Source organism: Megascapheus bottae, chromosome 23 (genome assembly GCF_031878675.1).
Source record: "Megascapheus bottae isolate mThoBot1 chromosome 23, mThoBot2.hap1, whole genome shotgun sequence".
Lineage (NCBI taxonomy): Eukaryota > Metazoa > Chordata > Mammalia > Rodentia > Geomyidae > Megascapheus > Megascapheus bottae.
Window position 1 is genome coordinate 22,994,938 of NC_143531.1, and position 13,180 is coordinate 23,008,117.

Genomic DNA, 13,180 nt, shown 5'->3' on the forward strand with positions numbered 1-13,180 from the left:
GACTCTGCTTTGGCATTATTTTCTAGAAAGAGCCGCTCTCTTTATTTGTACTTTATACTCTCCTTCATTCCTTTCTATGTGTTGCTGAGAGCCCACCCCCTTTACCTGAAAGTCTCTAAGACAACACCTAACGGGATAACTTCTCTATCTGGCTCTCTTCATTATACCAGGCCCGCTCCAGAATTAAGATTTTTAAGGATTTTGGGGCAGCATTGGGGTTTGAACTCAGAGCCTCAGAATTGCCAAGCAGATGGCTTATCATTTCTGCTATGCCTCCGGCCCCTTTTTATTTGTTTGCTTCAAGTGATGTTCAGATGGGGTCTCACACTTTTGCTTGGGACTCTTCTCAGACCACAGTGCTCTAGCAATGCTTTTCACACAGCTCGCCAGGGAAGTAAGCTGCCCGACGCGCTTGCTTGTTGAGAACCTGTTCTCACTCACACTTTTCGCCTGGGCTGGTCTTGCCTCTGCCTCAGTAGCTTGGATTACTTGTGTGAGCCATCATACTGGACGCTTCAAAATTTTGAAAATTGCCTAAAAATTTTTTCCCCTTGTATTCACACGACTAATTTACTTATGGCTTTACCTTTTTGTTGTTCATGTGTCATTTTTTTCTAGTGTCCTTGAACCTGTTTGCTCATTCTTCTCCCACCCTGCCCTCTTCCCAGGAGTTCTACACTCCTGCTCATTTTGTCTTTTTGTCCCCCCCCCCCAGCACTTACCACTTGCTTGTAACGACATCATTTACTCATTGATTTTATGGGCTGTGTGTTTCCTTCCACCAGGAGGGGAGCCTTATAAGGAATTTTGTCTTTCTTCACTGCTGCATATCTGGTACTTAGAAAAGCACCTGTCAGAAAGGAGATGTGATGTTTGTTGAACAAGGACATGAGTGCATTTACTCAAAGGAGTTTGCTAACACGTTTTTTGCTTCTCTATGCATTGATAAAACAAGAAAGACAAAGGCAGTAGCGGCAGGACACATGGTAGATAGAAGGGGAGGAGTTTTAAGAGTATTTTAGAAATATTCCCTGGAACCAAAGACAACTTCAAAGCCAAATATGTGGCAGTGGGATCCTACTATAGTAATCTTACTCTAGGTTTAGTAGTAAGATCACATTTAGACACATGTTAAGGCTAGTTTAGTTCTTTCTCTCTCTCTCTCTCTCTCTCTCTCTCTCTCTCTCTCTCTCTCTCTCTCTCTCTCTCTCTCTCTCTCTCTCTCTCTCTCTCTCTCTCTCTCTCCATTTGTGTATGTGTGTACATGCCAGTATGGTGGTTTGGAATCAGGATATCATGCGGGCTTGACTTGCTTCCTCACAGTTGATGCCACGAGCCATGCCTCTCTCTCAGCGTTTTGCTAGTCAGTGAGAGATAGAATCTCAAAGACTTTGGAGGAGGGGACTGAGAGGGTCAGGGGAGGGGATGGATGGTTGGGGAGAGGAAGGGTGGGAATGCTGTGGTCGTGTCCAGTGTTCAGGGGAAGCAATGGAACCACGCAACGTGGGGTATGGATGGAAGAGGGGCTGGGGAGAAGGGACCCGAAGACACCCATCAGGCTACACTGCACTCACAATCTGAGTCGTGGACTTGAAGCCTCTTCAGACCACTACTTAAAACTTAAAAAAAAAAAGTGTAATGAATGAAATAGAGAAAGGGCAGTTCCTGACCAAAGAGAGGAAATAAGAATAAAGTTAGTGACATGGATAGGTGAGCCATCCCGTGCCATGGCCACTGGTGGCAGAATGGTTGGATCTGACCTGGACAGGAAAACACATGCACCACACCAATGGAATGGGATAATTTAATTCACAGGGGCATCTGTCTCCAGTTAAGAACAATTGAGATGGCAGCATTATTTACAGAGGAAAAGTCTGGGAGGCTGGGAGCTGGGATCCAGAGTTGCCCTCTCTTAACCACTGTGGGAGTTGTTTGATCGTAGTGAGATCAGCCAGCCCGGCAGGAAGAGGCTGGGATCCTGGAAACGTGGAGTAAGTCGTGACTGTCACTGATTAAGCTGGGTGCCCTTAGAAAACGTACTGAAACGTGCTGATCTTTACTTTCCGTCTTTGTCAACCGAAGCTATCATCGCCTCACTTTTTTTTTTAAAGGATAAATGGAGTGATAAATATAAAGCCATTGGCAAATACTGGGATCTCAGTAAATCTTCTCTTTCCTTGTTCTCTTCTAGTTTCAATCTATAAAATGATAGAACTGGACTAGATGCATTGCACATCACCCCCTCTCCCCATGTTGTTTTTTCTTCTTTTTTAAATGATTCTATGAATTCTTGAAACCCTTCCTCCCACTCTCCTGCCAAAAGTTTCCAAGAATCATGAATCAATGCTGCCAGGAAAATGAGTCAAATAAATGGCTTCCTTCGTTTCTGACACCAGGAAGGTGGTCCTTCCAGATCCCCTTCCCTCTGCAAACTCTCTCTCTCTCTCTCTGCAGAAGGCTGTGTCTTCTTCGTCTGGATGCTGTGAAGGGGGAAAACTACTTAGCAGCACTTGTTAAAGCCCAGTGAGGCAGACTTCATTCAGGAAGGTGGCAGTGGGTTGAATGAGCCCTGCAATGTGGCTCAGGGAGAAGGATGAACATGGACTCTGAATGTGCCATAGGCAAGTGGGAATCACAGCCAAGGCAAAGGTTCCATGTAAGTGGATGGGAAATTCAGTCAAGGAAACAGCAGGGGTCAAGGAGGAGTTGAGCTAAAGCAATCTAGCAGAAGCCTGGTAAAGACAGACTGGGGTCATCAGTCTTGTGGGTGGAACGTAGAATGGGAGCTGATGATGGAAGACGAGAAATTTGATCAGGTATTAAGAGGAGATCTGAACCAGGCACCAGTGGCTCAAGCCTATTATCTGATCTCTTGGAAAGCTGAGATATGAGGATCAGGGTAGAAAGCCATCCAGTAGGAAAGTCGGTGAGACTCTTTAGCTCCAATGAATCACGAGAAAGCCAGAAGTGGAGGTGTGTCTCAAGAGGTAGACTGCTCGCCTTGACGGAAAAAGCTCAAGGATTTGATAAGACACCTGCACCCCCACAGGCTATAAACCTCACTCTTCTAGTTGGCTCTTTCCAACCCATTCCAGTTTATGATTTTGTGTTTTGGTGCTGAGGGTTGAATTCAAGGTACTGTGTCTACTAGATTAAGTGCTCATCACTTGAACTATGCCTCCAGCTCTTTTGTTTTCTGTATTTTTCAAAGATGGTCTTGCTTTTTGCCTGGGTTAGCCTAGGCCTATTTATACTGCCCATGGATCTGGGATAACAAGTGCATCCCATTACATGCAGCTTTTGTGCATTGGCTGGTATGAGATCTCTCGCACGTTATCCCTGAGCTGATCCCAAACTAAATGTCCTCCCAGCCTCGTCTTCCTGAGTAGCTAGGATTACACATGTGAACCACGATCCTTGCCCCATGTCTTTGAGGCCATTTAGGAGTGCAGTTCTGTGTGCATGAAAGCATCAGTTATAGTTAGTCCATTTGTTGATCTTGATTCACAGACAGGCCCACAGCCTTCTGTGGAATTACAGCCCTAATCTCCCTGATGAGTGACAAGTTAGCTATGGAGACTATTTTCAAGTTATTGTTTTAATAGACCTTTGCCACCAGGCTTCCATAAATCACGACTCCTTCACACTGGTTTGAAGACAAATTTAGACTTAATGGGAGAGCGCAAGTAAATCACAGTACAATGCTTGGAAAACTCACCTCCTTTTAATGTCATATTTCTTTCTAAATGGCTGTGATGAGTGCTTTTTTTTTTTAAAGAAAAGAAGGCTCATGAAAGTAGTAGAGTATTTTTAAAAAGTTAAGACTTTATGACAGGTTTCAAAAATATCTGAAAGTCAGTATATATGTTCAAGCTTAATAGTTGCATATCATCATATCCACTAACAGATTTTCAAAACCTTTCTGGCAATTAAAAAATTAACTGAATGCTAAAGAGAGATCAAAAGAACTTAGAAACCAAATGAAATGTGTCAAGATTCTGAGGTAGAAGCTGAAAATGAGTATGTAGGCTGGAGAAAAGGGCAGACTTCTTATTTAAAGAGATCTAGAGTTTAGACAATGTGGAATTATTAAGGAGGCTGCTTCTTCCCTCGGCAACTGGGAGAAATAATTTTTCCCACAATGCTTTGGGATCTGCCTCTTCAGGCTTATGACAAGGTGCTCCCTAATACTGTAGAACATGAGCATAAAGCTAAATAAAGTTATGGACCAGGAAAATGTTGGGATTCAGTGCTTACAAGTCCCTCCTTCCGGATTTTCCCCTGAGCTTTCTCTCAGATTCCTTCTGATGGTTTGTTCTGTCCAGACTTCTCAGGAAGGGGTCAGGTCAGGTCAGCATACAGTGAGTTTGTCCATCCTTTACTTTTTCTAAGGTGATTTACATTTGAAGTTTTATCTTTAATTGTAGGGTGCAAAGGCATTGTACTGCTAGGCCAAAGTCCTGGACCCACACAAAGCAAGTTTTAAAAAGAATGACCTCATGGGAATCAAGATATAACAACAAAACCAAAAATATTCCCCACCCCAACCTTCCACTGACCATTCACTCAGCAAGTGCCCCCTTGATTCACAGAGCATGCCACTTTGTCCTGATATGACTTTATAGTCTTGACCATAGGATTTGCATTGTGGTTCTGATCGCCTTTCCTTGTGGGCTTTTCTGATGCATTATAGGTAAAAACATGCAATAGAGAGGACATCACAGAACCACCACCTGCCATTCAAACCATCCACCCTGAAGGACCCTTCTGGCAGACCAACCAACCCTCATTGCAGCTCACTTACATTGTCCCAGACAAATTGATGGGGGTGTTGAGCTCTCCTGCTGGGTCTCTCCTGTGCTTCTCTCAAGAGAACAACAACAGAGAAGAGGCCAGAAAGTTCTCAGAATGCTCCTGAATATAAGTAACAAGAGATAGTATATATACATATATACATACACATATATACACATACATACATGTATATATGCATACACATATATTTACACACATGCATATATGTATATAAATATATGATTAAAACTGAACTTAGCTACAAGAACTTTTCCATGTCCAGTTTTTCTCTATTTCTGATGCAAAAGCTTGAATTCCCGAGCTCTTGCCTCATTCTGAGAAGCCATCCACCCATATGGGCCCGCACATGTTAAGTTGCTATGGTTCTGATTTACAAGGCTCACGATCACACTGTTTGCTTGTGGGGATTACAGAAATAATTGTCACACTGGGTTTTGTATCTTTAAATTAGACGTTCTTTGTGGTGGGGGGCTATTCTTTTAGCAGCATGATTCTACTGACTGAAAAGCTCTGCTGCACATAATATTCCTACTCTGCTATGTAAATAAAGACATTATTGTTGGAATAATGCAGTTGAGGGGGGCTGCCTCTTCTGGTAGGCCTATCTGTCAATCTGGGTTTAGTTGGCTTTCTCAGCCCACCCATTCTAATTACTGCTTTTCAATCTCCTAAAATGGGGATGTGGAAAGGGGATTTGTTACAACTGGGTTATTTAAATGGAATTTTCCAAATATACAGTATCTCCTCCTCAGATTGCAAGTTCACTCCCCCATTCCTTCCTGCTTGCTTTAGAAGTCTGTGGCAGGGTGTTATTATGCATTGAAGGGCAGGTTTCAAGCTCCCTCTGCTTATGAAATAGAGGCCCATCAGTAAACTGCAGGCATTTCCAGTTGTTATGCTTTATTCTAGTTTCCTTTTGATTTCTGCTTAATTTAAGGGTGTGGCTTCTTTCAGGAGATAAAATCATAAATGCCATCAAGTGATCTGACCTATTTAAGCCAGGTACTGACCTGGTAGTTGATATAGGTAATTTGTTGGGTTCCAGATTCTAAGCATCCTTTGTTATCACATAACTTTCCACTGTTTTGAACTTGAACTTCAGATTTGGGTGCTGTTCCTTAGCTTTTCCACTCAAGGCAGGTGAAATATTCTACTACTTGAGTTACAGCTCCACTTAATAGCTTTTTGGTGGTTAATTTGCGATAAAAGTGTTTTAGACTTGCCTGCCTGTGGTTGGCTTGGAACCCTGATCTTCAGATCTCAGCTAGGATCACATGGTGAGCCATAGGCACATGGCGAATCTTTCTCTATTTTTGTTGGTGCATTAGGGATCAAACCATGGCCCGTGAACATGCTATGTAAAGTCTCTGCCACTGAGCTAGAATCAATTGCTCTAGGATCTTTTTTTCCCCATATATTTTTTAATTGTAATTAATAGAAGGGTTACATTACATTCACCAGATAGAAGGTGCATTCATTACTTCACAAATATTGATACCCTTTCTCATGCCTTGGTCCCCATTTCCCTCCCCCCACCCCTCCCCTCATCTTGTTTTCCCCACTTCCCTATCCAATTTCAAATAACCAAAAACGCATATATACAGTATATCAGATAACAAGGTGAAATACTGTAACAATATGAGATAATCAAGGGACAGCAAAAGAGATGAGAGATAACATAGTACATTAAGGACAACAATCACTCATTATATGGCTTTTGTTTCTATATCCTGGAGGTCCTTTCATTTAGCATCATTCTATATGGCCTTATGTATCTAGGTTTTGTTCTATTGCAAATCTCTGCTAGGAGAGCCCAAGGTTTCTACTGATTATGACAAATGGGGGGAACCATTGAGCCTGTATTCCTTTGAGTCTGGCTTCCTTCACTTAATATGATTTTTTTCTAAGTCTTTCCATTTCCTTACAAATGGGGAGATGTCGTTCTTTCGATTTTTTTTAAATACAGATGTTGATGTGTTAATTTGTGAGTGTGAAGGAAAACATTACCTTGCAAGATGCAGATTTGTGATAATGTGATCTTTCAGAGGTGACACTTACCTTTGCAATATCCTTGCCTTTCGCCTTCTTATCAGTAGCTCAGAAACAGGCACCCCAAAGCTATAGTTGGGTAGGAGAAAGTCTATGGCACATTTATATAGATTTCTTTCTCTGTTTTCTTAAGACACGGAAGCCTGTGATGTATCCTACTGTGACCAATAAGGAGGCAAATTTTCTCTCTTTATGATGTGGACAGGTCTTTTCTCTCACTCTCCGATCAAGATGCATGGTATGTGTCAGCGGGCATGTTAAGATGAAACTCCCTTGTACAACTAATGGATGCTAATAAAAATGTTACATGGATCATAATTCTTCTAAGCAGCTTAATATTTTCTCTCTTAAACCTTCATTTCTCAACCATACATTGCTCTGGCACTATTATCTCTCTGTTCATGTTGTAAGTTTCTTGGGGGGTTTGCTTTGCTTTCCTCTGTAAGGACACTGATGGATGAACTCAGGGTGTATTTCTCTGTACTCATGTCTATTTAATGTTTACCTCATCTCATGTTATTTCCCCATGGCCTTTGTATTTCTTTGTAGGAATGATAATGGCAATAATGGTTACCAAAATTATTAATAGATATGTATCATCTGTTACATACTTTACAATAATATTATCCTTTAAATTCATGTTCCTGCTTGGTTTTCCTCCATCTCCTGCAATGTCTTTGCTCTCTTTTATAGTATGCTGTAGTGTTTTCCAGTTAACTTTGAAATTCTTGAGTCATTCCTTTTGTGACCAGTCAGTTAACAAATCTTTCAGGTCTTCCTGTGTAGTTCTGTTCCCCTCTCCCTTTCATTGGAATGCCTCCAATCTAGGGCTTTATTGCTTCATGTCTACTCTGCAGCCTTTGAGTTCTCTTCCTTTCCCTGAAGCATACGAGGCTAGAATGAAATCTGTAGTAACATCCAAAAAAGAGATGGTCAGCTGTAGTGACATTACAGAGAAAGATTGAGGATTCAGTTGAGGTAGGACTAGCCCTTGAAAGAATGTACATACCATAGTGACCTCTAGTTGAAAGAGGTTGAGTTGTGAGGAAGTAAGTCTTTAAAGGCAGAAAGGGAGGGAGTGATGAATGTTATTTGGGTACAAGGTGACTGATTTTGGACACCTAAGGTCTCAATGGGTATTAGCTCCTTGTAGGAGGCACTGGGCAAGGGTTTTGCCTAGACATGTTATTGAAATTGATGCTTTCTCTTTGTTACAGAAATGTATGCATATGGGTGGGCCTTGCAAAGCAGGATGCATGTGGAATGTGAAGGAATTTCTTGTGTGGTATTAGAAAGGACCTGAAAAAGTACATCTCAGACAGTAGGCAAGTGCTTTTCCCATGTCATTATTTCTGAGCCCTAATTTTTTCTCCTCCTCAAGGACACCAGCTCTCGCTTAGTTTTTATTTACTCAAGGATGGTACTCTACCATTCGAGCTACTTCCAACTCTTTTCTTTTTTCTTTTTTTAAAATTTTTTATTGTAATTAGTAAAATGGTTACATGATATTTGCCAGATAGAAGGTACATTAATTCACATACATTGATACCCTTTCACATGTCTTGGTACCCATTACCGTCCCCCCCCACCCCCCCACCCGTCTTGGTTTTCCCCCCTTCCCTATCAAATTTCAAATAACCAACTCTTTTCTATTTAATTGGAGATAAGAGTTTTTTAGATTTGCCTTCTCAGGCTGGTTTCCTACTGAAATCTTCAGATATTAGTTTCCTGAGTAGTTAGGATTATAGATGTGAGCTACCAGCACTTAGATTTGGCCTCTACTCTTCTTCCTTTCTTCCTTCCTTCCTTCCTTCCTTCCTTCCTTCCTTCCTTCCTTCCTTCCTTTTTTTCTTTCTTTCTTCCTTCCTTCCTTCCTTTCTTTCTTTCTTTCTTTCTTTCTTTCTTTCTTTCTTTCTTTCTTTCTTTCTTTCTTTCTTTCTTTGTATGTATATATAAGTATGATATATGTACCTATCTATGTATTTACTTTTACTGTAAAGATGATGTAAAGAAGGATTAAAGTTACATAAATCAGGTGGTGAGTACATTCCTTTTTGGACAATGTTACCTCTTCACTCACTTTCTCCCAGTTTTCTCCCTTCAATCCCCCTCCCACACAAGGTGTAAATAGTTAATTTTCAACAGAGCGTCTAATAAATGTCAATGCTGCATTTGTTTACGCCTTGTCTCACTATTTCTGTTTTCCTCTTAACCTTCCCCCAAATAGATAAACTTACATACAAGACAAAAGGTACATAACTCAAAAGCAGTGAAAAAAAGAAAAAAACAAAACAAAAAGCAAAATAACAAAAAATCTCTTGGAATTCATTTCGATAAACATCATTTTATATGATCATATGCTCACAGCTATTGAGTCTTTGTGATTCTCTGCTAAAAATATCCTCCTTTGTCTCACTGTGGGAATGCTTAGAGTCCTGCTTAATTTACCATGTCCAGTGTGGCTTTTTAAAAAACCATCCAGTGTGTTTACTTGTAGATTTATAGGCACATTCTAATTACTACAAATGAGGGAAATCATGCAATCATTGGGTCTGTCTTACTTCACTTAATGTAATGTTTTCCAACTCTGTCTATTTCCTTTTGAATGGTGCCACATCATGCTTTCTGATGATGGCATAGAATTCCGTTGTGTATATATATCATATTTTCTTGATCCATTCATCCACTGAGAGGCATCTGGGTTGATTCCATATCTTAACTATGGTAAAGAATGCTATAATGAACATGGTTGTGCTGCTAGTTGTAGTGTGGATTCATTTGTTTTCCTCTATTTTTTTGGTTGAAATCTAGGAAGTATGATGTTGATATCAGCAACAGGCACACTCTTCCTTTACCCAAAACCATCATTTTGATATAGATAAAGATTCAAAACGGTATAATCTATATCTAATGCTTTTTCTGGTTGCTTGCTCACAAGTGCTCTACTTCAATTAGGTGGAAAAAAACATGTAAAACCTTAAGATAATAAGTGACATAGTCCAGTTCATCTTAAAGAGTCATGTAAAGAACTAGCATCAAATACTGGTTTGTAGCATCAGAAAACATCATCCTATCAAGAATATGACCTGTCAGTTGGGACATCAGTTGGGATACCAAGAGTAAGGAACATAGAGTATAGTCTAGTTATGAGAGATCATGGTAGAAGCTGGCAACTGGTATCAAAAAGCTGGGTGTAAATGGAGATGACACACAAAAATGGTAGACATGCAAATGATGAAGTCTTGTAGTCTGGAGGATGAGAGGGGACTGGTAAATTGGATACCAGAGATCAACAGGATTCTGTCACAATGATGTGAGAGTGGAGTGAGAGATACTTAGGATTTGATGCACGTTGACACTGATTTCGTCTGGGGATAATAGAGACAAAGGACTTGAGGCAAATATCTTGATATTACTGTATGGGGAGCTGAGACTTTAGGAGGACATGAGATCACCTTGGAAAGATGACCTGAGGACAGAAGTTTGCATCTAAAGAAGACTATCTTTTCTTTTCATGGCAGTGAAAGCTAACAAACTCTTACCTGAACACCAGGATGTACAGCAGATTAAGAAAGAGAAGCTGTCCCTCTGTAAGCCTCAGGTGCTTCTGCTTTGTTCTTCTCTCATTTTACGCCATTAGTGGTGAGAATCCTGGGGCACCATTGCGAAGCCACTGTGCCGCATGTAATGAGGACAGAGTGAGGGGAAGAGGAAAATAAGATTAGGATTTCCATTGTGGATCCTGCAAAGACGCATCTTCCAAATAATGGTTTCCACACGGATCTTCCAAAAGCATTTAGAACCTTCCATTCTAGTTGTGAATGGCCTTATGCGTTTTGCAAATCACCACAAGCAAGCATCGAGAGGCTTAGTTTGCCGTATACAACTAGCTGCTCTAAGCTATTTGATTCTAGAAATTGTAGTTCTGCTCATGCGCGCTTTTCAATCAACCTCTCTTGAAAATACAGATGTTCCAGAGACGTGTTAGTAATAATGTCAATGAGGAATTACTTTTCCAGGTTCTTTCAGCACATCTGAAAAATCCATTCGGTTCTCTCATTCTTTTTTTTTTATTGTTGTTTAATTTCTGTGTTCCAAATGATACATTATAAGTGATTCTGAGCTATGTGCTATGATTAATTCTCAAAATCATTCTCTGTTGATGTGTCTAGGAAAATTTGAGAACACTATAGAAAAATTTGTTTGGCAGCTTTCAGCAAGTAAGCTATTAATTATCCTAGTATATATTTAAAAGTTTTTCTCTTAACTTGTTTTAGTTCGTTAGAAATCTGTAATATATTCATAGTAATACTATAGTAATCTTAGCTTTGCATTCTTCTGGTTTACTAGAATATAACAGCAAACATATAAAATAAAATCCCCTTAAAGAATTGATTTATTCTGTGTAGCAAGTTTTTAAATTAATTACATTCCTAAATCTACTCTTTAAATGCATGGGCTTACTTTATACTTTGTCTCTCCATTGTGACTATATGATTAGATTTTTATGGATTTTCTTATAAAATTGTGCTTATAATTTCATCAGAATAATATGTTGTGTCTTTGTAAGATCTCATGATGTATTAGGTTATGAACAAAGCTTCTTTGTGCATATACTTTGTGCTTGGGGACTGTAATGCATGCCAATTATTGTACAGAAAGATTTAGATTTTTGTCTCTAAATTAACATTTTAAAAACATGGCTTTCAGAATTTCCATAGCAGAAGAAATGCTCTTCTACTAGCAATGAAATTATTTTAAATAAATCTTTCATATGGAAATTTAATTACTGTCATTTTGATGGGCTGTTTTGCAAATAATTTTTTGTTGTAGTAAAGTACCACAAACAATAAGCTGACAACAATACACTAAAGGTTTTAGGGATGGTTAGTAAGAATGTCCAAGACCTAAGGATTCTTTCCTTCTGCTGAGATATTTAATGGACTATAGTTCTCTGTAATGCTAGGTTTATTGTGACCTGATTTAAGAAGTCTTTTGTGCCTTGACCCTTTAATTTAATTAGATTATGATTTTGTAATCAGGATTTCTCTGGAGATAGCAAATTTATTGACACTGTAAATCAACCTCTGGAATTTCTTGCTGTTCATTGCATTGCTGGTAGATCTAGAGGCCATACCAAATATAAGACGGTGTTACTTTTGCCCAAAATCAAATCCTTAGTGGGTTAGGTCCAGTTAGGAAGAAATGGAAAAAGGATTGGGATAGAAGTTCAAGTAAGTAAAATCCTGTTAGAAGATCAAGAATATGTGGATATTTTCTAAACACAGGAAAAGAATGCCTTGTCTATTTTGCATAGTGAAGTGAATGAATAAAAGTGCATGGCCCATGCTGAGACTGCTTCCACACAAACTGCAGTTCTGGAGTTGAGAATATTTGTATCTGAAGGGGAATGAATGTGCATCCTAGACCCTGGAGCAGTAATGTGCATCCTAGACCCTGGAGCAGTAAGCTGTTCCATCCATGTGCTCACCCTTCAAACCACAGGTTAAACTCATCATAGATTGAAACCAACCAAACTGTGATTCCAAATAAACCTCTTTATCTTTTAAGCTGAATAGCTTAGGTATTGTTCAGTAATGGGAAGATGATTAACACAAAGGTCAGTTGATTTTCTTTCATGTTTCCAAAACAGTTCAATGGGACAAAGCTCTTGCATATGGTACTGGAAAAAGTGGACAGCCAAATGCAACATAAATAAATAACATTAATAAATGTTGACTCTCCAGGCTGTACCTGTCATCAGGGACATTTTAACTATGTGTATCATTCCTGCCCTTACTTCTCGTGATTAGTTTTTCGCCAAAGCCAATATCTGCAGACCTGAAGATATACTGAGGTGCTGTCTTTCATAGCTGCCATGTAATCAATTTTCTTTCTCTACCAGTCAATGTTTTTTAAAAAATTTATTTTATTGTTTATGTGGTATTGAAGAACTGAACGCAGGGCCTTGTGGATGCTAGGCATGTACTCTACCATAAGCCACATTTCCACTCCCTTCCATTTTTTCATCTTCACTTCATGCCATATTAAAAAAACTAACATCAGAGGGATCATAGATCTAAATGTAAGATGTGAGGCTCTAGAATCTCTAGAAGAAAATATAATAGAAAATATACTGCTAAATGTTGTACAAATCATCACCTCACTATCTCTTCATTTATTCTTATTTTATTATAAAGGTGGTGTACAGAGAGGTTACAGCTACACAAGTAAAGAAATGGGTATAATTCTTGTTGAACATTGTTACCTCTCCCTCATTCTCTTTTGCTTTTCCTCTTCTAGCCTCCCCTTCTCC